The following is a 26592-nucleotide window of genomic DNA, read 5'->3' as shown; positions in this document are numbered from 1 at the left end:
ATTGAAAGAAGGATATTGGTGATCCAGGGAGACATTGAAAACCAATTATGAAACCAACTTTCCTCTTGTTCTCTCTATCTCTTTCTCTCTTCTAAGCCTTCCCTAACCTTAGCCATGCTGTGCCTTACAATCCCAGTATAAAGCAGCATTTTCCCCTTCAGGGCAGTACAGCAACTCCCTTGCTGGAAGACAAGCAAGTCTAGTCCTCCTCAATTAGTAGGACAACTTCAGACAGTGAGAGGAGGGATTTCTCCAATTGGTAATGCCAATCTCCAATCTCTCAACATCCTTCTCAGTTTTCAGGGAAAGGTCAGAGTAATGCTTATTGGAGAGAATGAAAGAGGTCATACCTGTCCCAGCAACAGCAGCTCAGAGTCCAAGGAGCACAGTTAGTGTAACAGCAATTATGGCCTCTATTTTGTTCTGAGCAGTGCATGGTCATTAAAGGTGTCACAAAACTGGCAAAAAATTCCCAAGAATAATAAGTTGTGTGGGGAATTAATGGGACAATGGCACAGAATGTCATAGTATTGCTTTTGAGGTGAGGGGTATATATATATATATATATATATATATATATATATACACAGGGAGTAATGCCATCACTGCAATTCCATCAGCTATTGTCACCTGGGAGGATATAATTGGGAAAGTGGCTTGTCTATGTAATGGTTCCATTACAATGATGTCTGTATCTGAGGAATATAATTTCCTATGCATAAACCAAGGCCAGAAACAGAAGGCAGTGTCAATCTAGCCTCAGCTTATTGTGACCATCTGCATTTAGAATGGTCAGAGGAGTAGATTTCCTCAGTGACAGAAATGCCTTCATAAAAGGGAGGGGATGCTTCATAAAAGCCAAAGGGACTCAGTAAACTCATGAATGTATGAATCAGGGCTAAAAAGTTATGATTAACAAGGTCTAAAATTAAATAGTATGTATCAATCCCATCTTCATATAAGGGGGGATAGGCTTATCAGCAAAGGAAGGAATCAGGAGTTGGGGAGGCAGGGACAGTTTCTTTAGGCTCTGTCTGTGTGGGAAAATCATTTTTCCTGGGTTCTATCTATGTGGATGGGGAGAGGACATGATTGGGTCCAATAGCTACAGGTGGAATACCTGATTCTTTCCTTAGGGTGAGGTAAATGATAACTCCTGGAGCATTCTTGGCACACCAGTACTATAGGTGTAGGCCCCAAGTCAGGCCCCATGCCAAAGAAGTGATCTTTTTTCCTTTAGAAGTGAAAGACAGATCTAAGATGGGGACCTGGAGCTGTTGCCAGCTCCAGCACCATCTTAGCCTGTCACAGGAATTTGTCAAATCATAATGTGATTTCCAGGAGGCAATAGCAATCTTGATTTATTAGTTATCAAAATGTAATCATCACTATTAAGGTGTCCCCTGCTTCCTGTGGCAATTACAGCTTAGGGTTCATATCCCCAGGAGGTACAGTAAAAGGCTCCTGCACCTCCACTTCCCGTAATCCTCTTATAATCTGGGCAGGCATAAATCCCATTTACATGTTCCCATTGTTAACAGGTGAAGAGTGATTCAGGGGCAAGAAAGGACATGTTAGGGTACCACTCAGTATCCAAAGTGACTTGTGATTTTGCATAATATACCTCACCAGTTCTTCAAGAAACTTTCCAAGTATATTTATAGGGTTGGTGGACATTGTTCTTCAGGTCCTTAATCACCTTCTGGCCTTGCATTATCACTCCCAGGAATAGTATCCAAAGTGGTTACATCTGTACCAAAAAAAAAAAAAAAAAGAAGTAGTATATCAGTAGGGCTCGCCTCCCTGGATGTCTGGAGTCCATGGTTGTTCTCAGGTTAGTTTTATTTTTTTCTGCTGTTTAGAGGAGGGCCTTCTATTTGTTTTATTAGCCCTTCTGGCAGCCATCTGGCTACTCCTTCCTTGGTGTCAAACAGGCACACTGATCCTTAACCCCAGATGTGTCTGTACCATTCAGTTTGTATGTGAGGGGGTCTTTCCACATGACTGTGACATAATTTAAGATATTTAAGATTGCCAAATTCAGGTAAGTGAGTAACATCCATCTGCCACATGTCTTTTGGGAAGAGGCCTCTGGGATTAACTCCCAAATGGAGAGTGGGCCAGAGAGTGACACTGGGGGGACAGTGTTTGACAATTTGGCAGGCCTGCTCCCTGGTGGTTTTAAAAAGCAGTCAAAACAAATGGGAATTTAAATGATGCAGGGCACAATTTTTTTTTTTCTGGCCTGCTCAACAGGGTATACTGAAATGGAGAATGCCAAACATGTGACAGCATAGGCACATGAATTTCCCAAAGACAGAAGACCTGGAATGTCTTAATGCTCGAGGAGTTGACCAAGACAAATGGGTTGACTTCTAGAGTTCATTAACTCCTGGAACTTGACAAAAAGATGAACAATATTTGTAGAAGGTCTAATATAGGGAACCCTTTCAAGAAGTGGAACAGAATGGCCAATATAGGCAGGTACTGTCAGTATATAGATGAAAAGGGAAATTTACTAAAATATGAAAAAAAAATTGATTTGCATTGTATTTTTCTTTTAATTTATTTCATTTTTTTTATCCGTTACATTTTATTAACTCTGTATCCCAGCCCTGTCCCAATCCCTAAATTCCCTCCCAGTCCCTCCCTCCCTCCCTCATCTCCACAGTGTCCCTTTCCAAGTCCACTGATGGGGGGACCTCCTCCCTATTCATCTGATCCTGTTTTATCAGGTATCTTTAGGACTGGCTGCAAAGCTGTCCTCTGTGGCCTAACAGGACTGCTCCTCCCTTTAGGGGTGGGGAGACTAAAGAGCCAGTCATTGAGTTCCTGTTAGAAATAGTCCTTGTTCCCCTCACTTTGGGAAACCAATTGGTTACTGAGCTACCACAGGCTACATCTGAGTGGAGGTTCTAGGTTATATCCATACATGGTCCTTGGTTGAATGTCAGTCTCAGAAAACACCCTGTGCCCAGATATATTTGGTCTTTGTGGAGCTCCTATCCTTTCCCCATCAGACTAACGCCCCTTCTTTCTTATGATTCCCTGTACTTTGCCACAGGTTTGGTCATGAGTCTTTGCTTTGAAAACACTGCTACTTAGAGTCTTTCAGATGCGCTCAGTAGACTCCTGTCATATGTTCAATGCACATCCCATCTGTCTTTCTAAATGAGGATTGATCATCTTACCCCATGTCTGTTCAATTGATTATCTTTTTTATGTGTATAGATTTCATTATGTTTATCATATCTTATAGGTCTATATAAGTGAGTATATCCCATGTTTGTCTTTCTCCTTCTGGGATATTTCAATCAGAATGATCTTTTCTAGACCCCACCATTTGCCTGCAAATTTCATGATTTCCTCCTTTTTTTGATTGCTGAGTAGTATTCCTTTTTGTAAAAATACCACAATTTCTGTACCCATTCCTCCATTGATGGACATCTGGGTTGTTTCCAGGTTCTGGCTATTACAAATAAAGCTGCTATAAACACGGTTGAGCAAGTATCCCTTCTGTGTACTTGAAAGAACTTTGTGTATATACCTAAGAGTGGTATAGCTGGGTCTTGAGGAAGCACTATTCCTAGTTGTCTTAGAAAGGGTCACATAGCTTTCCAGATTGGTTGTACCAGTTTACATTGCCACAAGCAGTGGAGGAGGGTTCCCCTTTCTCCACAATCTCTCCAGCATGTGTTTTTGCTTGAGTTTTTCATCTTGGCCATTCTGATGGGTGTAAGGTGATATCTCAGGGTTGTTTTGATTTGCATTTCCCTGCTGACTAATGAGGATGAGCATTTCATTAAGTGTTTCTCTGCCATTCGATAACTCTCTGTTGAGAATTCTCTGTTTAGCTCTGTTCCCCATTTTTTAATTGGATTACTTGGTTTGCTGCTTTTCAGTTTCTTTAGTTCTTTGTATATACTGGATATTAGTCCTCTGTCACATAAAGGGTTAGTGAAGATTCTTTCCCAATCTGTAGGCAGTCGTTTTGTTTTGATGACGGTGACCTTTGCTTTACAGAAGCTTTTCAGTTTCATGAGGTCCCATTTATTGATTGTTGCTCTTAGAGCCTATGCTGTTGGTGTTCTGTTCAGGAAGTTTTCCCCTGTACCAATGAGTTCTAGGGTATTTCCCACTTTTTTTTTCAAGCTGATTTAATGTGTCTGGTTTTATGTTGAGGTCCTTGATCCACTTTGACCTTAGTTTTGTGCAGGGTGATAAATATGGATCTATTTTCATTTTTCTGCATGTAGACATCCAGTTGGTCCAGCACCATTTGTTGAAGATGCTTTCTTTTTTCCATTGAATGGATTTGGCTTCTTTGTCAAATATCGAGTATTCATAGGTGTGTAGATTTATTTCTGGGTCTTCTATGCGGTTCCATTGATCCTCCTTTCTGTTTCTATGCCAATACCATGCAGTTGTTATTACTGTTGCCCTGTAGTACAGCTTGATATCAGGGATGGAGATACCTCCCGATGATCTGTTGTTGTACAGGATTGTTTTGGAGATTCTGGGTTTTTTGTTTCTCCATATGAAGCTGAGAATCTTTTTTTCAAGGTCTGTAAAGAATTGAGTTGGTATTTTGATGGGAATTTCATTGAATCTGTAGATTACTTTTGGCAGTATGGCCATTTTCACAATGTTAATCCTACCAATCCATGAGAATGGGAGATATTTCCATCTTTTGATATCTTCTTCGATTTATTTCTTCAGAGACTTGAAGTTTTTCTCAAACAAGTCTTTCACTTGCTTGGTTAGAGTCACACCAAGGTACTTTATGTTATTAGTGGCTATTGTGAAGGATGTTGTTTCCCTAATTTCTTTCTCATCCTTTTTGTCTTTGGTATATAGGACGGCTTCTGATTTTTTTGAGTTGATTTTGTATCCTGCCACTTTGCTGAAGGTGTTTATCAGCTGAAGGAGTTCTCTAGTTGACTTTTTGGGGTTGCTCATGTATACTATCATATCATCTGCAAATAGTGACACTTTGACCTCTTACTTTCAGATTTGTATCCCCTTGATCTCCTTTAGTTGTCTTATTGTTCTCTTTCTGCTCTCCCACCCTCCTTGGAATGAATGAATAAGGAATTGTCAATTCTCTCAGAAGCAGCTGTATTTTACCAGTGGATAAATGTGAGTATCAGCCTTAGCACACTAGCCCTAACAACATAAATTAGTTTACAGATAAGGAGTTGTGTAATAGAAAACTGGCAATGTATCTTGGGGGTGGAGATGGGAGGTTCCTGAGGATCTGCTCCTCCTCTTTTTCTGCTCTTTACAATCGATCCCACCCCTGGAGACCTTGATTTAAAAGTCAGTGGAGCTTGGTGTGGTCACCAGTGTTAACATGGATAGCCAAGCTGGAAACTGCAGGTAAAGGCCATGTAGCTGATTTCCAAGCAATTCAAATTCATAAGAATAGCACTAGCCACCACATGGATTTTAAAGAAATCACTTAGCTTTCTCAGAAAGTTTAATATGACTTAAATAATAATTCACTACAATTTGGACTTACAGTTGTCACCTGGGAACTGCATATATGTTTAGCTCTCTGCCTAACATATTTGTAGAGCTTACTTTCCAAGCCCATGGAGGATCACATAAAAAATTTCATCTCAAGCAGGTTTTGGTGGCATGCCTTTGATCCTAGGCCTCTGGAGGCAGAGGCAGGTGGTTCTCTATGAGTTAAAGAACAGCCTGTTCTACAGAGAGAGTCCAGGATAGCCAGGGCTGTTACAACCAGAAACACTGTATCAAAAGCAAAGCTAAACGAATCCAGTCTCCCCTGCCCAATTTTCTAGATCTCTGTCTTCTTGGGCTGAATGCATTGGGATGTCTGATGACCTAGCCAGACATCATAAAAGACTGTCCTTCTATGTAAGTATGGGCCAAAATAGGTCTTCCTCAGCAGCAGTCACTCAGAGAACAGCTCCCTGTATCCTGAAGAAGCACTTGTTTCTACAGTGGAGGCTCAGTACAACCCTCTCCATAAAGCAAGGCAGGAAACTGCTTCCTCTCTGGGCATGGTGGCTTCCCTGTGGCTATGCCCAGTCTCACCCCTTGCAATGCCAGCCCAGTAGCAGGTTAGATAGGGCACATTTCCCCACGAATTGCTTTAAATGGTTTTGTGTTCAAACTTGAAAATCTTTCCAAAGATAATATTCACCAGAAATCAGTAAGTTCTTTGTTGGGTTTTGTTGTTGTTGTTTTGTTTTGTTTGTTTTGAGGCAGGGATGTTCTGTGTGGCCTTGGCTGTCCTGAACCCAATTTGTAGACCAGTCTGGTCTCTATTTCACTAGATGTACCTTACTCTGACTCCCTGAGTGATGGGAATAGAGCTAAAAAACAACATATCTAAATTCTATAAACTAAGATTTAGGGGGTATGGGTTGTTTTTTCTTTATTTTTGGTTGAATATTTTTCTATTCAATTGTTGAACATAACAGTAACCTTTCAGGGCATGAATGAGAAATTGTTGAGTTTGAGACAGGCCTTCATTCTCTGCAATCTTCTTACTGTAAGACATAGTAGAAGTCACATAGTCCTTTGTACACATTTGCACTCAAAAACCCATATGCACACACACAAGGCTCTTCATCTGCCTTTTCATTCCAATTTACAAGTATGACCAAATCAGGAAAATCTTCACTGTTATAAAGATCCACATATGAGGGAGGAAAAACAGATTGAGTCTCAAAAGAGAAAGTGAGTCATCATGCCATGTTCTGGGTGGAGTGGGTAAGGAAAGACTAGGATCTTCCCAGTGTGCCTGGAGTTACATCGCAGGGGATGCCATCATCTCTGATATCATATAAGTCTGCTCAGCTAGTAGCTAACAGTACTCAGGCCACTTTCTCTCCTCCTGTGACTCAGAATATTTCCTTGCAGTCCATGCTGACTACCACCTCAAATCTCACTGTCCTTGTGCCAACGAAGCAAGCCATTGAGGACATGGACAAGAAAGAGAAAACCTCCTGGTTGTCAAAGAACAATAATGCAGCCCTGATAAGGTGGGTGTCCTTTATCTTATCTTCCTTGTTATATGACTGTAGTCTGGATGAACATTCCTTAATCCGATGCAGAAAAGAGACAAGATCCTTCACCAGGATGGCACAAGCAACCCTTCTCTGAGTCAGGACAATTTATCTGTTAACAGCTGACTCTCAACCAGTGGTTCTCAACCTTCCAAATGTAGCACCCCTTTAATATAGTTCCTCATGTTGTGTTGACCTGAGCCATGAAATTATTTTCATAGCCATGTCATAACTGTAAATTTCCCAGTGCTGTGAATTGTCATGTAAATCTGATAGGCAGGGTATCTGATATGGAAACACCAAATGGTTTGCAACCCACATTTGAGGAACCACTGGTAAACCAAGCAATGTGCTTTCTATAAAGCTAAGTTAACCCATCGAACACATTTGAGATGGTTGTTACACTTTTTACAGATGTGAAAAGTGAGGAACAAGTGGTTAAAGACTAATTCCAGCCAAGACTCATCACTGCAAAAGTGATTGTGAAGTTTGCATATGGGAGAACATGAAATTTGAATGTCATAATTTGACCTCAGAGCTGATTTTCCTGTTGCATTTATCCCTGATTCATGGATTTATTTTTTATTGTGACCCTTATGACTAGGCGCTTTAGATACCACACAATCCCAGGCACTTACAGAGTGGGGGATCTGCAGACACTGTCTTCCTTGCATATGCTCCCAACATCATTGCTGGGTAACTTCCTTTACCTGGACAAGGCAGATGGGGTAAGAACACTGTCATCTGGCTCTTTGGGGAGTGGTATCTTTCTGAATTATTGTGATGGAAATTTCCAGGTATGTACATGAGAGAATATATGCCAGTGTGAGCATCATCCAGTTAAAACAATGATCACACATATCCACATATTAAAGAGAATAAATAGACAGGAAAACAATGACAACAACAACAAAAAACAACTAGGCTACAGCAATATATTCATTAATTTTCTGCCCAGGAATTTAACTAAGTGTCTGAGAAAAGCAACTTAAGTGTTTATTCTGACTCAGAGATTGAGGGAACAGTCTCAAAACAAGGGGAAGTTACCATGGCAAGAACAGAAAGTAGATGCTCACATTGCCCACAATCAGGAGAGCTTAATGGGAGGGTGCTTGGCTAGCTTTCTACCTTCTGTGAATTTCAGGGCTCCAGCCCAAGAACTGACATTCCTGAGATTTAGGTACTTCTTCCTATTCCCTTGTTCATGAGCTGTGGGACTTGTTCCATGGAGAGTCCAGAGATCATTGAGACTTGCTAGTACAAAAGGGAAAATTATTTTTATCCAATGGAGTGTCACAGTGTATATTAACCATATTCCAGGGCTGGACTCATGACTGGGAGTTCATGGTTAGCAGAAAACGAATCTGATGGTTGTATTTCAGGTTTTGTGGGATTTTTTTTTTTGCTCTTTATTTTTTTGTCTTACTGCCAAGTGACACTGCTTACCACAGTTTTCTCTCTAGTCTTGCTTTCCAGAGTACTAAAATGCCTATAAAATATGATTAAAAGAACATAAAATTGGACTGTGGAGATGGCTCAGTAGGTATATTGCTTGTCACACTGAATTCAGACTGAATTCAGAGCTGAATTCAGACTGTTAGTGTCCACATAAAAAGCTGGGTACAGTTTCATGAATCTGTAACCCCAGCACAGGAGAGAAGAAAAAAATGAACTTTAGCCAGCCAGTCTAGATGAAATACTGAACTCCAGGCTCAGGGAACACAAAATACACACACTCATATCTTCTCCCTTTTTTCATCTTTTGAATAGACAGGGCTTCCTTAGTAAGATGGCACCTCAAACCACCTCTTACTCTGAGCTTATCACCATGAAATAGTGAGTCCCAAAACTTCAGTGTCCTTCCCACACAGTCCATACCTACAAAGTATGTTAAAATGATAGAGTCTGAGTTGTTCACTAGCTGAATAATCTTCTGGAAGTCATCTAATAACTCCAAGCTTCATTTATCTTCCTTTGTGAAGATTAAATAACACCCTCTATTTCAAGGCTTGCCAGTAAAGAGCCTTCAATAAATGCTGACTTGATTCCCTTCTTGCTTTGAAATCCCATGGGAAATTCTGTTTAGAATGTACTTGGCTGGACCACTATCCATCCTATACATGATGCCTGTTTCCTGCTATACTTTAGACTCTGTCCTGGAGGCTGTGGAACAAACTCCTTGCCCTAGGTATGATTACTGGAACTTCTGAAGGTCCATTAGATTCCACATATCACACCCCCACCTGGTGTTCCTTGTGTTTCTTATAATAGTAAAATGTGAGTGATTGCTATATCATCCTCCTGTCACAGATGAGGCAATACTCAAAAATAAGTCAGTGGACTAAGTTCATGATTATTCTTTTCTTAGCTCCTGGATTCTGTCAATGGGCAACATGCCTCCATGGTTAGGATCATGACGTACAGGTATGTGGGCTGTGTGTTGCATAAAGGCACTTGGTCAAAGGGTGAGTAGAGGTGAAGTCCAGCCCACAGTACTTGGCTTGCTTTGTACCCATTAGGAGTTAAAATCTTGAAAAGAAGAGGTAGCTTTTTCAAAGTTCAGGCCTACATAAATGTGTATTTTGTTGTGACATGAATAGTAAGCCATCAAGGTCGAGCAGACCATCTCCTTACAGCTCTCCTATCTTTGATGCATATGGAACCTGAAGTTTCCCAACCCACACCCCTTCACTTATGTTTTACTGTTAAGGAAACTGTAGGTCTAGCTTTTAGGTTGTATCATAACTACAATTTCTATTGCTGTGATGAAACACCATAATCAAAGAGCCACTTGGGGAGGACAGGGCTTACTTGGCATAAGCTTCCATATACCTGTTCATCCTATCAAAGGAAGTCATTACAGGATCTCTGAAACAGAGTGAGAACCTGAGCAAACACAGGTGCTGATGCAGAGGCCATGGAGGGTTGCTGCTTTCTGTCTTGCTTCATATGGCTTGCACAGTCTGCTACTTTATAGAACCAATAACCAACAGCTCAGATATGGCACAATCACAGATGGACTGAGCCCTGCCCCATCCATCACTAAATAAGAAAATGCCCTAAAGGCAGTACTACACCCTGATCTTATGGAGGCATTTCCTTAATTTAGAGGAGGCATCTCCTCACATGACTTTAGCTTGTCAAGTTGAGATAAAATAGCTACCACAGATAGGACAAGGTTCATTCACAGCACAGGGCCACCTTATCAGCCACTTGTATGGATGCCCAAATGGTACATATGAGAAACTGCAGACTTTTATGTGGATGGAAACTATTAGCACATCATAGTCCCTTGCTTCTGGAGCTGCTTGGTCTGGCCACAAGGGAAAGAAGGAAGTGTAATCTTTTAGCAGGAAACCATCTTTCCTAACTCTGAGAGGATATAAAAATGTACGGTAGGGACACTGTAGCTGTTTTGTAGCTGAAGAGAGTCTTTGTCATGGGGGAAACTCTGGGCCCAATGAAAAGGGACGGCTAAGGTCATGGATAATGGGAGTCTTAAATTGATGGGCTGCATTCAATCATGCAATTGCTGTCTGTCTTTCTCCATCCTCCAAACCTCCCCACAAAAGTGTTTTTCTGTGTAACAGCCCTGGGCTGTCCTAGAACTCACTTTGTAAACTAGGCTGGCCATGTCTCCTGAGTACTGGGAATAAGGTATGTGCCGCCACCCATGACTGCTGTCTGCATTCTTGAAGGGACTTGGAAAATAGAGAGTTCCAAGATCATTTGGTAACAGCATAAAAACATGTGATTTTTCTGGGAAGGTTGAGATATAGGGAGAAAAAATTGGGTCAGTGAGAGAAAGTGGGCATAGAGTTTATTTAGGATGACTGTGACTAGTCCCATTGCCAGGGTTGTTGCAACAAAATGAACTAGAAGTAGCAGCAGGGGACTACAGAGCATCAAGAGAAGGGAACAGGAGAAAGTAGAAGGACTATTGTAAAGAAGTATATCCAGCCTGGGTAGAAAGGTATAAAAGACTCCTTTAGGCACTTTCTTCACAGCATCTACAAGGTCACTTGCAGATGTATAAGGAACAAATGGAGCTGTTGTGAGGTAAGAGATATTGGGAGAGATTATATGGAACATCTAAGTAAAGGGTGAAGTTCAGTAAGTAAAACATTTAAAAAATAGGAGAATAATATAAGTATGAGGCTAGTAAGGATGAGAAAGTGATCCAGGGGAGAAAGTTTCCAAAAGCTCAGAATTGTTTCTGCCTTCCTCTAATCTAGATTCTGGGAAAAAATCTATACAAAAACCAGAAAGCAAATATTAAATTTCCAGGTCCACTGATCTCTATCACTCTTCAACTCTGCCTTCGTAATACAAAATTGACCTCAGACACCATGTAAAATAAATTTCTGATACTGTGTTCCAAAAAAAACTTTATTTTTATTTTTTGGCAGTGGTAAAACCAATTTTAATTCACAGCAGATACTCTGAAGAGAGGTAACAACAGTAAGAACAAAAAAGTGAGACAAGGTCTCAGAATTGACAAGAGTTTACCAAGAATCAAAACAGATTCAAAACTGCCTGAAGGCTTGTTACAGAAACTACATGCTAATGTTACAGTTAAAAAAAAAAAAATCCATATAGCAGCTGATCTATGGTGGCACAGGCTTGTAATCCCAGCACTCTGGAGTTAGAGGTGGATCTCTGAGTGGGAGGTCAGCCTGGTCTACAAAGTGTGTTCCAGAACTAGCCAAGGCTATACAGAAAAGCCCTATCTCTGAAAAACAAATACAAACAAAGAAAAATCTATCTAGCAACACTGTACTGCTTTCTGGAGCCCATTTTGTGGGTGCTTTACCTGAAGGAAACAAGTTACTCCTTTACACATCAAAGGGCAATACTCCCAACGGAGGTAATTTGATCTCCTGGTCAAAGAAATACCCTTAGGAAGAATGGGCTCATTTTGAACCATGCTAATGAAATAAATGTAACAATTAATTCTTTGTACTAGGAGCCTAACACAGGATAGTTGAGTCAACCCTTAATAGCCCCAATTGCAATTTCTTATTCCAAGATGCAAAGAAAAACCAAACATAATGAGTTTGAAGATTATTTTAAAAGAAAAGAGAGAAATAAAAAACATGAGTCTTTTCTATCAAATACTATAAAACTGGTACTTAGGAATTATATTGTTGTCTTCCTCATCTTATAAGATTTGCAAATACTATAATCCCTCCCCTATTTCAAGTCAAATGTTCCTTTATTCAAAAGGTCCTATTCCTGTTCTAGGAACTTTTATCCTGAGGCAGTGATTCCTTTCTCCTCCCGCCATTTTCCTATGCACCAATTCAATTCAAATTAACAAAATGTGTAAGATGGAGGTCAGACCCCAGCCAACAGGGAAAAGACACAATCACCAACTTATTCAGAATAAAAAACAATAGTATACTTTCTTCTGGGTAGTCCTTCTTCTTGGGCACAACCTCATGATCAGATGTTGTTTGTTCTGCTGGAAAAAAAATTATTCCAGAAATAAGCTGGCTGATCTGCATTGCTGTGCAATCTGCTGGTGCATTATAGCCTGTGGAAAACACAGCACTTGGCATCCACAGACAAGTAATAAACAGGTTCCTTAGCAGTCCCTCAAATGGACACCTGGGCAAGAGGAAATACCACTTTTCAATTCTAACACATATGGTAAGATATTCAAACTAGGAAGAGAGACTTCCCTGTCTAACCCATTCAACCACTAAAATTGAAACCTGTACTCCATTACAATAGTGTCCACACACAAGGGCAGAAATGCCATAGATGTTACCATAGTGCTTTCCTCCAACCTGCTTATCGGTAGTTCAAGTAACATAGAGTTCTGTGTCTTCTCAATATCTATCCTAAAAATTGTCTTGTCTTTACTGGAGATTAAAGATCTGCATGTAATAGGAAGCCCATTTATATGTGGGAACCCATGGCTGTTACTCTGCCTATTCCTCTGCAAAGCAGGCACAAGCCATGTGTAAGTAAGTCATACGAGAGTCCAGCAACTTGCATGACCTATGAAGTTCACAAAGGAATGCATTCCAGTCCTTACAAATACTTCACTTATAAAAGAACTTATTATGAGTTATATACCAGTTCCTGATATGGGAATCTTTTAATAATAATAATAATAAAACATTTAGTACTGTATAGGCCATAGGCATGAGAGTTGTTTTTCAGACACAGCTTTCAAAACAACCCTGAAAACATAAATCAAATTCTTAATATGGTAAGCAAATATTAATGGAAGTTAATTTCAAAAATGTATTCATAGAAAGCCATACACATGATAGTGCTCCCATCTCTCATCACTGCTCTGTCCTAGGCTGATGGCTCTTACCCTCCAGAAGATGCTGTTACTTTCACCTAACCATTTACAAACAAGCAGAAATTTCCTAAGTTAAAAGACAAATATTTCTAGATTTCTGTTCTTATCATTTAACATGGACGCTAGTAAGAATAAGGGATATATGAGATACCAAACTTCATTCTCATGACTGGGAAATAACAAACACAAAAACAAACAGAAACCTTAGAAGTAACTGCTAAAAGACACAACTACATCAATCAGTGCACTGGAGTAGCATTTACTTCTTAACCTAAGAATTCCTAAGACCTTGCAAAATCCAGAAAAGCTGCAGAAACCATCACAAGAGAGCAAAGGTGGCACCAAAATCAGCACAAAATATTGCTTAGGACTTTTGTGGTTCATGCTCAAAGTTCAACATGTGTTTAACATTTTTAAGTTCAGACACATCAAAACCTAGAAGTATTGAGGGTCTATGGTCTTCCATTGCCTTCAAGCAAATAAATCTTCTTGTTCCAAAAAACAAAGCCACAATAATTTTTTCTATCTTCAAGAATAAAGATAACAATTCAACTTCTTTTCTGCTAGGATATGGTTTCTTTTGGAAATAATCTCTAAGAAACTGCTTTTTTTCCTCTGAGGAGTAGTCTTTCCATTCAATAGGATCTAATGCTAGGATCTGGAGTAAATCATTAGAGGCCTCAAGTTCCTTAGTTGTGCTTTAATTCCTCTGTCTCTTCAAAGTCACAGCACTATTCCCTTCTTCTGGATCTGATGCTTCATTACCCAGTACACACAAGGGAACTTTCCCATCCATCTTCTGGTCTTCTGGACCCCGATGGACATCTGTCCATTTTCTTTTAAATGGACAGGTAGAATCAGTAACGTTTTCCAAACGGGCAAACTGCAGTTCATTGTTCTCCACAAAACTGGACCAAACTGGCAGGTCTGAGCTGTCTTTCGGTGCATGTGCACAATGAAACAAATGAAGAGTGATAGCCTCCACAGTCCAGCTTCCATGGTCGATCCCACCACAGTGGACAAACCTAAAGTTGGGCGAAATGAGGACTGTACAGGCTGTGGGAATAATATGGTATCCATCCTTCAAGTGTAACATATAGGCATTGGCTAAGATAAATGTTGTCAAGCAGAGGGGGCAGGTCAGCTCTCCATTGCTGAGCAGAGTTACAACATTAACGTGAAACCACATCTTAACATACAGGGCACCAGCGATGTGGAATATGTGCCTAAGAGGAAAGCCAGGTGGACCTCCTGTTCTCCAATCTCCTCTTTTGGCAGAGTGATGATGAAATAAGATGGGGGAACAACAGGTTGCCATCAGCATCTAGGCTCAACTGGAAGCCCCTGTTAAGATAATCCAACAACAGCTTCTTCCTCCCCAGGTGTTTAATTTTGCTGTGCTCCAAGAGACCCTGAATGCTGTGAAAAGTACATGGGCAAAACAGGCATCCCAAGCCATGTGTGAGTAAGGGGTACATTAGCTCCTCCTCTGAGACTAGGCATTTGCAGGAGAGGCAATGCATGGGCCTCTCTCTTGTCCACTTCAGAAATGGTGCACGCACAGCCAGCTTTACTGGTTCAAGTTTCTCACTGGAGTTGAACTCACTTTGTCTGTGAGCCCCTTCCCTGTGAGCCTTGTAGACACTGGATGGGGAGAACACATTGCAAACAGGGCAGATTTTCCACTGCTTGGCATGGGTGGCAACCAGATTCATATCCACCTCAGGTGAGGAGACTTGAACAAATATGATCTGGTCTGCATTGCTTACCAGCCCCGGGGAGGAAGAAAAGCTGGCTGGAGCACTGGAAATTGGCATACCCACATTGGGGGGTAGGAATTGGTTGGACACCTGGGATGAAACAGTCATGATGGTAGAGCCCTGAGGAATAGGCAGAGTGACAGGCATGGGGTCCAGCATGTAAACAGGTTTCCCATTGACCTGTGAGCCTGTTGGAAGCAGCTTCCTGAAAACAGAGCCTGACTTGAGGAACAGGGTGTTCTGTGAAGTGTCAGCTCTTACTAACTAGCTCTCCAGCAGCATGCTGGTGCCAACAGACTGACTGAGCTGAAGCATACGGAACCCAACAAATGGACCTGAGTTAAAAGGCTGACAAAGCAGAGGAATACCAGTGCTCACACTCTGGTTCACAAGGACATCTGAGACCACCACAGTTTGGGGGGGTAGAACAAAGATGATACCACTTGACCTGTAGGGAAAACCCTATCAGACATTGTCTGAGAAGAAGTAAGAACCTGTGAGGAGACTGTCTGACCTATATGGGAAACTGTGGACTGGACTGCTTGACCAGTGGGGAGAACCCCAGAAGCTACACTCTGTGCAGGAATCACAGAAGCAGAGGTCATCTGACCCTCAGGAAGGCCTGCCAATGAGAGCAGCTCACCCACAGAAATTGTTCCTGGTGGTGTGTTCTGGAGAACCCCAGGGTTGTTTGAATAGCCAGAAGTCAGAGTACCAGTCCTGACCAGTCCATTTGTGGGCTCCACTGGCCTACTTATAAGCCCCACTGATCTGACTGTAGGTCCTGCTGGTCCAATTGTAGACCCCATGGGCTGTGTGGGTGGTAAAATCCCAGGCTGGATGGCTTGACTCACTGAGTGATTGCTCACTCCAACAGACTTATTCACAGGCCCAAGTGGCTGGCTCACAGATAGTGCAGGAGGGTCTACAAGCTTCTTAGGTGAAGCCTTGCCTGAGAAAAGGTCAGTTGAGGGAGATGAAGGCCTCAGTGTGAGGTTGGTCTGGCCCACAGGTAGAGGGCTAAAAGCCATGTGGAACTGAGCCATATACTTCTGACCATGTCCAGATTTTTCACAGGCACTTGAACATTCTTAAAATGTTCTGCCCTGCAATAAGAGAGCATTTGCATAAGACACACCTCTTGGGCATGAGAACCCAGCCCTTACCTGCCTCCTTCAACCTCAGCTGGCCATGTCTTCAGCCCTCCATTCCACTCCCCTCCCCCAGCTCAGTCACACACTGCCACCCCTGCTGCAGTCCTTCCCGAGCTTTTAGTCACACACAGGCCTTGCATCACAGTCTTCCCCTGTAGCTTCACTTCACACCAGAGCCTCCAGCCACAGTCCTTCCCAGGCCTCAGGTCACACCTGGGCCTAGAGACACAGCCCTCCCCTGTCCTCAGTCACACAAAGGCCTGCCATCACAGCCCTCCACAGTCGTTCCCTGTCCTCTAGAATCCTCAGAGCCACCACAGCCCTCTACAGTCCTCCCCTGGCCCCAGGCCCCCAACCAAAGAAGTATTAGGAGAAAGAACCTTAGTGGGAGAGGTGGAGAGATGAGTCCACAACAGAGGATTATGTTGCCAAAACACCCAGTGTGCTTATGGGATGAGGTACAGAGGACAAAGAGATGTTCCTTAGAGGAAATAAAATGTACCCAGCTTGTTTTGGATAGTTGTTTCTACATCCTGAAGGACCTCTGTCCCTGCTGGGGTTAAAGAGTGATGAGAAGAAGGGTTAGAGGCTTTCTTGAGAATATAAAAGAGAAGTTTAAGCTCCCTGTAGTGAGTTTAAGAAAAGGTCTTATCTGAATGATATTTCCTAGGAGCTTTTGAAAATCATTGAAGTCTTAAATGGCTAGTTTTTAATTGGATATTTTGTGTAGTAATTTTTTGGCAATGGAGCTCCACTCCTTAATAAAAATATGTGCCTTTTAATTGAATTTTATCTAGTGTAAGTTGTAAATCATAATCTATTAATTTTTGTGAATTTTTGACAAGAATGAAGCAGCAGTGAGCCATCAGGTATAACTAAAAGGATATCATCCATATAACATACTTTATAAATAAAAGGCCAAAATGTTCTAAAAGGATGAATAATCTGGGCTACACACTTGATACAGAGTAGGACTATTAGCCATGCCTTGGGGCAAAACTTTCCATTGGAAGCAAGGCATAGGCCCTTTGAAGTTTGTTACTGGCAGGCTTAAAAAAAGCACTTTTACCCTGTGGATGCATGGGGATGGTAAAAAAGCAGTCTTTAAGATCCATACCTGTCTTATAAAAGTCAGCAGGGATGTCTACAGGGGTAGGCAGTCCTCATTGTAAAGCAACCATGGTAAGCATAGTTTCATTAACTTCTCTTAGGTCTTGCACTAACCTCCATTTGCCAGACTTTTAACAACAAAAAATAGGTTTGTTCCAAGGAGGAGGAGTAGGTTCAATGTGAGCAGTGGCAATCTGTTCCTGTACTAATGCCATACATGCTGATAACTTTTCTGAGGCTAAAGGCCATTGGTCAACCCAAACAGCTTCATCAGATTTCCAAGTGATTTTTTCTACATGGAGTTGAGGGATGCCAACCACCATTAGGCTAATTTTGTCATGCCTAATCCTGCATGATCATGTTTTCAATTACCTGGATAGGTTCTTTTATTCCCTGCTATATTTTCAAGAACCTTGTCTGGGAAGGAAGGTCTGTTTTCTTTTTAGCATTTGGTGGGTAAAAATTTCATTTGGACTACACATAATGACATTTAACTCGGAAAGAATAACCCAACCTCAGAGATTTACCTGGTAGGCCAGGCACACACTGTATTTCTTTCTTCATATGTCCATGTGAAGAGTTTAGAACTTTGCTGGGGATTGGACTTTCATCCCATGATCCTGATGTTGGTTAGGAAGCTGAAAGGGGCCAGGAGGGAGCCATTTATATGGGGAGTGTGTGTGTGTGTGTGTGTGTGTGTGTGTGTGATTATGATGGCATCAAAGGTTTTTCCATCCAATTTTAAATTGAGGAAGTTTCAATCCTGAGTAATAGTCTGAATCCAGTAAGCATGGAAGGAACCAAAATTTTTTCTCGTTAAAATGGATGAGAGGAAGCAGTAAAAGCTGAGCAATTCTTTGTACATAGTTACTAGTTAAGAGACCAAAAGTGGAAGAAGCTAGAATGTTTATCTCTCCTATATAATCATTGTCAATAACTCTGGCAGAGATATGTAGACCCTGGAGAATTGAACTAGAGAGACCAAGGAGTAGTACAAAGGTGCCAGGAGGCAAGGGGCCATAAACTCCCCTATGCAAGACCTGAATTCCCAGGTGTTAGGATTTTGCTGGTTGAGACACATGAGTCCAACCCTGTTCTTCCTGCCTGTTGCTATGGGTAGGGAGGGATGGCCTGATAGTTTGGGAATGGGAGAAATGTTTGAGATAGCTGGGCTTGAGAGGTTGATATTTGGGACACAAACCCTGTAGCCCCAGAGGTTTCTTTCATGTTCGGGGCCAGAGACAGGCCCCTTAAGAAGTTTCCCTGCTTTGGTAGGGGATTGCCTTGAGTATCCTTTTTAGAGTGACAATCTGAGGCCCAGTGTTGTGGGGACCTCAAGTAGAAGCCGGCTGGTGCTTAGTTTTATTGCCCTTGCATTCCTTGGCAATATGTCCTGGTTGCTTGCAAATAAAGCAAGCTTTAGGGAGGGTGCCCTGAGTTAGGCCCTGGAATGCAGCTCCAACAGCTATGCCAATAGTATGAGCTGAGCTGATGCCTGCATAGTACTTGATCTAAACAGAAATGTCTTTGCCTTCAGGGTATGGCCATAAAGCAGCTTGGCAGGGAGGGTTAGTATTTTGGAAAGAAGAGGTTTTTTGAATTCACTCTCATTTTCATGTGAGCCCAGAATCCATTCTGAAATATCAGTAAGATGGCTGATGAACTTACTGTAGGGCCCCAATGGTCCTTGCTAGATTTTAGCTAGGGAGTTTGTTAGGGCTTCCTTAGGGGGAAGCTGTTCCCAAGCTTGAGTCCTGCAGTTTGTATTTGATAAAGAAGACCAGGAAGATACTTAACTTGTTGCTTTTTGGTGTCATAGGGGCTATTAGCTCATAATTTTTGCAAGGTCCAGTGTTTGAATCTCTGCCAAGCCATTGCATTACACCATGTGGTTTCCTTGCAATATTCTTTAAAATCTGACTTCTAGAAGACGAAATCACTCTCTGACAATACAGCTTGAATCAAAAATTACCCATCATTGGGTGTCAGCCCCTTTTCACTCAGAGTTTCATTTATGGACAGTGTGAAGGGAACAACTGGCCCATATTATGAAACTGCATTTTTTAGTTCTTTTATATATCTAAGCCCATTGCAGCAATACTGTTGTTCATATGTTCCATCCCTCTACCCAGCTGAGGTGGCAGAAATTTCATTTTCATCTGCAGGGGCCCCTTCACTGGAGGTAAGATTCTCCTCCTCATCCTCTCTTTCAACTACAGGGCCTGAGGTGGACTGGACCTCATTGGCAGGGGGTAGGGCAGGAGCCTGTGCTCTGCTAGGAGTTACAGGAAATCCTGCAGTGTATTAGGAACCTTGTTCTTTTTCTTGGGAGGGAGGGTGGCAGCTTCATTTAGGGGTTGGGTCAATTCAAGATTCAATTCCCTCAGTTTTTTTTTTATTCTTTTTATATTTCTTTTAATTAATTATACTTTATTCACTTTTAATCCCCTCATAAGAACCTCCTCCTTTGCTCCCTATCCTACACTCTCACCCCCTTCTTCACACATGCCAGTCCCCATGTCCACTGAGAAGGAAGTTCCTCCTCTGTATCCTTCTGATTTTAGTCTATCAGAGCTCATCAGGAGTGAAAGGATGGTCATCTTTTGAGGCCTGGTAAGACTTCTCTCTGCTTGGGGGGTAGTGAATCAAGAGCAGGCCAATCAGATTATGTAAAAGGCAGTCCCTCTTCCCGTGACTTTGTAACCCAATTGGAAACAAAACTTCCATGGGCTACACCTGTGCAGTGGTTCTAGGTTATCTCCATGCATGGTACTTGATTGGAGTATGAGTCTCTGGGAAGACCCCTGTGTTCAAATTTCTGGTTCTGTTGCTCTCCTTGTGGAGTTATTGTCCTTTCCATATCTTATTATTTCCCACTTCTTACATAAGTTTCCATGAACACTGCCCAAAGTTTGGCCATATGTCTCAGCATCTGCTCTGATAGTCTGTAGCGAAGAGTCTTTCAGAAGCCCTCTGTGGCTGCTTTCTAGTTTGTTTCCGGTTTTCTTCTTCTTCTGATGTCCTTCCTCATTGCTTTTTGGGATGGGGAGTTAGCATTTTCATTAGGGGCCTCTCTCTTGTGTAGGTTCTTTAGATGTACAGATTTTAAAAGATTCTTCCTATATTACATGTCTGATTGCATGAGTATAGACTGTGTGTGTCTTTCTGCTTCTGGAACAGCTCACTCAAGATGATTCCAGATCCCACAATTTACCTCTAAATTTCATGATTTCCTTATTTTTCATTGCTGAGTAATACTGCATTGTGTAGTTGTTCCAAAAATTCTGCATCCATTCTTCAGTTGTGGGGCAACTGGCCTGTTTCCAGCTTCTGGCTATTACAAAGAAAGCTGCTAAAAATATGGTTGAGCAAATGTCCTTATGTGTAATTGAGCCTCTTTTGGATATTTGCCTAGGAGTAGTATGGCTGGATCTTGAGAAAGCACTATTCCTAGTTGTCTGAGAAAAAGACAGATTCATTACCAGAGTGGTTTTACAAGTTTACATTTGAATCAGCTGTGAAGGATGGTTTCCCTTTCTCCCTTTCTCCACAACCTCTCCAGCATATGCTGTTGCTTGAGTTTTCCATCTTAGCCATTCTGGTAAGTGTAAGGTGAAATCTCAGGGCCTTTATAATTTGCATTTCCCTGATGGCTAATGACATTGAGCATTTCTTTTCTTTCTTTCTTTTTTTTTTTTATCAATGCAGTTTATTCAGGATCTTGAACAATCATCTGACCCTGGGGAAAGCCAGCCCACAGCTTAAATAGCCTCTGGGTAGCCAAGCCCAGTGTGCCATGTGGGCAATGCACATAGGTCCACATACATGGAAGGAAGCCAGATCCTCAGCCTTAGCCAAATGTGGAATTGTTCATGACAGAGAGCACTTACCATTGGGAAGGTGGAAGGCGGAAACCAGCTCCATCTTTAAGGCATAGCATTTCTTTAAATGTTCTCTGCCATTCTATATTTCTCTGCATAGAATTCCCTGTTGAGCTCTGTTCCCTAGTTTTCAATTGGATTACGTAGTTTGCTTCTTTTCAGCTTCTTTATTTCTTTGGATTACGTCGTTTGCTTCTTTTCAGCTTCTTTATTTCTTTATATATACTGTATATTAGCGCTCTGTCAGAAATAAAGGTTGGTGAAGATTCTTTTCGAATCCAGAGGCAGTCATTTTGTTTTGATGACAGTGTCCTTTGATTTACAAAAGCTTTGCAGTGTCATGACGTTGACTTTATTGATTGTTATTCTTAGAGCCTATGCTGTTGATGTTCTTTTCAGGAAGTTCAAATCTCTATAAGCCACAAAATTTGAAAATCTAAATGAAATGGACAATTTTCTGGATCAATTCCACTTAAGGAAAACTGAATCAACCCAGGAAAATCTATTAAATAGTGCTATATCACCCATGAAAAAAAAAAAAGCTCTCATCAAAATCTCCCATCCAAAAGAAGACCAGGGTCACATATTTTCAGCGCAGAATTCTACCAGAATTTCAAAGAAGACCTAACTCCAGTTCTCTACAAAATATTCTACAAAACTATAACAGAAGGAGCACTACCAAACTCATTCTATGAAGCCACAGTCACTTCAGAACTTAAACCTGTCAAAGACCCAACAAAGAAAGAAAATTTCAGGCCAATCTCCCTTATGAACATTGCTGTGAAAATACTCAACAAAATCCTTGCAAACTGAATACAAGATCACACCAAAGATATCATCCACTATGACCAAGTAGGCTTCATTCCAGATATGCAGGGGTGGTTCAATATGTGGAAATCCATCAATGTGATCCTCTATAATAACAAACTGAATGAAAAAACAAAACAAAACAAAACATGATAATCTCCTTAGATGCTTAAAAAGCATTTGAGAAAATCAAACATCCATTCATGTTTAAAGTCTTGGAGAAATTAGGGATAAAAGGAACATATATAAACATAGTATAGGCAATATACATCAAAATGAACAGGGAGAAACTTAAAGCATTCCCACTGAAATCAGAGACAAGTCAAGGCTGCCCACTCTCTCTATATCTCTTCAACATAGTTCTGAAATTCCTTGCTAGAGCAATAACAGAGTTGAAGGAGTTCAAGGGGATGCAAATTAAAAGTAAGAACTCAAATTATCACTATTTGCAGATGATATGATAGTTTACATGAGTGACCCCAAAAATCCTTCCAGGGAACTCCTACAGCTGATAAACACCTGTACCAAAGTGGCCTGATAACAAATATATCAAACCATTCAGTAGCCCTCCTGTACACAAAAGTTAAAATGGCTGAGAAAGAAATTAGGAAAACAACACCCTTCACAATAGCCACAAGTGACATAACCAAGCAAGTCAAAGACTTGTTTGAAAAAAATTCAAGTCTCTGAAGAAAGAATTAGAAGAAGAGATCAGAAGATGGAAAGATCTCCCATGCTCATGCGTGGCAGGATTAACATAGTAAAAATGGCCATCTTACCAAAAGCAATGTACAGATTCAATGCAATTCCCATCAAATTACCAACACAATTCTTTACAGACCTGGAAAGATAAATTCTCGATGTCCTATGGAATAACAAAAAACCCAGAATTACTAAAACAATCCTCTACAATAACAGCTCTTCTGGAGGTATCTCCTTCCCTGACCTTAAGTTGTACTATAGAGCAACAGTAATAAAAACTACATGGTACTGGCATAGAAACAGGATGGTGGATCAAACGGACAGAACAGAAAAAGCAGAAATAAACCCACATACACACTTATGGACACCAGATCTTTGACAAAGATGCCAAAACCATACACTGGAATAAGATAGCATCTTCAAGAAATAGTGCTGGTCAACCTGGATGTCTACATGTAGAAAAATGCAAATAGGTCCATATTTATTAGACTGCACAAAACAAAACCTCCATTGTATCAAAGACCTAAAAATAAAACCAGACACATTAAATCACTTAGAAAAAAGAGTGGGGAAGGCCATAAAACACATTGGTATAGGAGACAACTTTCTGCAGTTCTTTAAGTCTTGTTAAATGCTCTCCTTTCTTTTGAAGTAGATTCCCTGAGGGATTTTGACCTCCTGACTGAGTTCAGTTTTAGTGTACTGAGCTGCATCCTCTATGTCAGAATCAAAAGGTAAGGCTGGTGCACAGAAAGGAAGAACTTTAATATATGGAGTCAATAAAAAGTGGGCAGCTGCCAGAGCAAGGAAAGATGGGAGGCGTTGCCAGTCTACATTACATGATCTGACAGCTTTTTCCTCAAGGGAAGTGGCCTTTTCAGGGAAAAGGACTGTCCTGTTTCTGCAAGTGAAGAGTTGTAAAGGGAGGGTAAAGGAAATAGGCTGCAGGCTGAACTAGGACTGCAGCCTCTGGTTCTGGCATAGGTATGGCAATAGGGAGGGAGCTCAGGAAGGTTGGGGTATTGCAGCCTTTTTCCTACCTACTTCAAGATAATTGGGACTGCCTCTAGAATCCTATTTGAGGAACTTTCCATTTTGAGAAACTACCTCAGACAAGTCAGGTTGGGACTGTCTGACCTGAAGAATATCATTAATCAAATTCCAGTAATAAAATGTCTGGACAGGCACCTTTTGTGGATCAGAAGAATCATATTTTTTTAAGACAATTTCCAACTTTCTGCCAGTGTCTTACATCAATAGTGACTTCTTGTGGAAACCAGGGGCAAATATTAGTAATTGAATGAAAGAAGGTAACGAAATCCTTTTTCTTAACCCTTAGTGAAGGAGTCTGGTAATTGGAATTCTGCCTCTTGGCTTTGGCAGATTCGGGTCTTATCCATCACTGTCCTTGGTGGTCAGTCTCTGCAGGCTGGGTGCTCTGAGTCTGAGAAGTACATAGTGAGCTCGCTGCAACCTTAAGAAACAGACTGCAAACTTTGTGCAACCTCAAGTGAGACCTCTCATGTTTTGGCTAAGTAAAATTGCCTGCGTGAGAAACTGCCTACACAATTTGCCTATGTTAAGTGTTAAACTTACACTCATTAAGTCAGCATGTAGACTAGGTGTACTTCTCTGTGTCGCCCTGTCTCTCTCTGTCAAGCTTTATCTCAGGTGGTATTTAGCTGTCACTGTTGGCAGGTGACATCCAGCCTTTTTAAATGAAGAATGTATTTCATAGTTTTTGTTTGTTTGTTTTTTTACATGATATATTGTAATAACTGCGGTTTTTGTTTACTTGGCTCAAACAAAATGGCTTGATTTTTACTTCTCAAAGTTCATAAAATAAATACCAAGGTCTTTTGACCTCACCTCAATGTTTGAGAAACTTTTTTAAGCTTCTTTTTAGACTGACCAAAGGTTATTGTTTTAAAATACCTGATAAAATTTAAAATGTATTGTAAAATTTAACTCTGATGGTCCAGGACCAAACTCAGAGGTGTTGAGTCAAACTGTCTCATGTGTAAAAATATTAATATCATCAGCCAGATTTCAAAATATCATCTGTTTGTCCACAAATAAACATAAGCACACATAAAGACATAGCTAAGGAACATAGAAATCCTCCATTGTCACCTTGGAGTAACCAGAATACTCAAATATGAGGGCTTGACCAGCCTTTACTGGACACAAGCACCACAAATTCCAGAAGGAGTGGACCTTCTCAGGAGTCCCCTCCATACACATAGATACCAGAAGGAGTAGAGCACCCAGGGCCGTCTCCACAGCTTCCAAATGGAGAGTGGGCTCCAGCAGCCCTATTATCACACAAAATACAGTGTCAGCTACCCTTTCTCCTGGTGCCAAAAAAAGTAGAGATGTATAAGCCTCTTCCCAGGGAAGTGGAGAGTCCTTCATATTCCCTTGACCAGATTGCAAACTCTCCCAGTTTCCCCAGACTTGGAGAGCAAACCAAAACCAGAAACCAAAGCAGACAGCCAGCACACAAAAGCAAAATCAGAGACAAGAGAAAGATCAATGGTGGTCCCTGCTTTGTAAACATTTACCAATTTTTTTAAAACCTGTTTTTGTAATATTAAAACAAAGCATGCCCTTTAGGAGTGAAATCATAAAGCACATTTATAATTTTAAAAGTAAACAAACTTTAAAATTTACCAGTGCAAACAATCCAATTTTATTATTGTTATTATTATTTATTATTACTATTACTATTACTTTTATTATTATAATTATTACTATTGTTTTTATTTTTTCTAATTCTCTTAATAACTTGTCTTGTTTCCTTTCCAATTGGACTTTCTCTTGAAGAACAGTAATATCTTCCTACAGTGGTCATGTATCTCCTGCAATGGTGGCAGGGAAAGCCATGGGGGGAGGGGGTGGGTAGAGGGTTCAGGTTGCCAATGTGAATTATGAGACTTGGAAGTTTCTTCCTCTTACTCCCTTTCATCCTCACTATCTAGCTCTTAAATTATTTTGTGCTCTCAATTTACACAAATCTGTTTGAGCTCCTTTATGAACATTTGAAATAACCTTAGAAGTACTTTTTCTTTTTTCCTGCCTGTTTGGCTGCTCCATTTTCTTTAAGTCATTCTTTAACTTGTGAGATCAAAATTTTTCATTTTATCAGTCTCATGCCTAGGATCCAACACATCTCTAATTAGATTCCACAGAGGAAGAGATATAACATGTACCTTCTCAGGACCGTTATTTTTGTAATATTCTTGCAATCATTTCCCTACATTCTCCATGTTTCCATATTTACATACCTTACACTGGGAAGGAGGGACATACTTCATTTACAAACTAAAGGGTATAAGGGAATTTCTCCCAACTTGTCCTGTTTATTTTAAAATTGACTTTAAAGTCCCATAAATAACTCCCTGCTACTGCTGTGCCCAATGATTGAGCTGCCTACCTACCATATATTCCTCTGTGTGATGGGCAGTATCAAAAAGCACTGTTTTTACTTAGGCATCTGTAGCTCCAAAAACCAATGTTTCTCACTTTTGCCCCTTTTTTTCAAGGTCACTTTTTTGGGCACCAACTGACCCATCCCACAGGCTAGCTGAACAGATTCCACATGAAAGGGGGAAATTGAGAGACAGAGAAGTGAAGAATCGGGGCAAGACAGATTCCTGATCAAGTCTCAATTTACTGAATGTGCAAACAACACTTATAAAGCATAGGGTTCAAGCAATTTTTTTTCACAGTAGTAACACATCTGTGCCACCTGGCAAGGCATGCAGAATTAACTCAAGGTTATACAAAGTTTGCTGTCTGGTTCCAAAGGGTGCAGGG

This window comes from Meriones unguiculatus (assembly GCF_030254825.1).
Source record: "Meriones unguiculatus strain TT.TT164.6M chromosome Y unlocalized genomic scaffold, Bangor_MerUng_6.1 ChrY_unordered_Scaffold_35, whole genome shotgun sequence".
NCBI classification, from domain to species: domain Eukaryota; kingdom Metazoa; phylum Chordata; class Mammalia; order Rodentia; family Muridae; genus Meriones; species Meriones unguiculatus.
The sequence above is the reverse complement of the archived record's forward strand: the minus strand, read 5'-3'. Positions refer to the sequence as shown.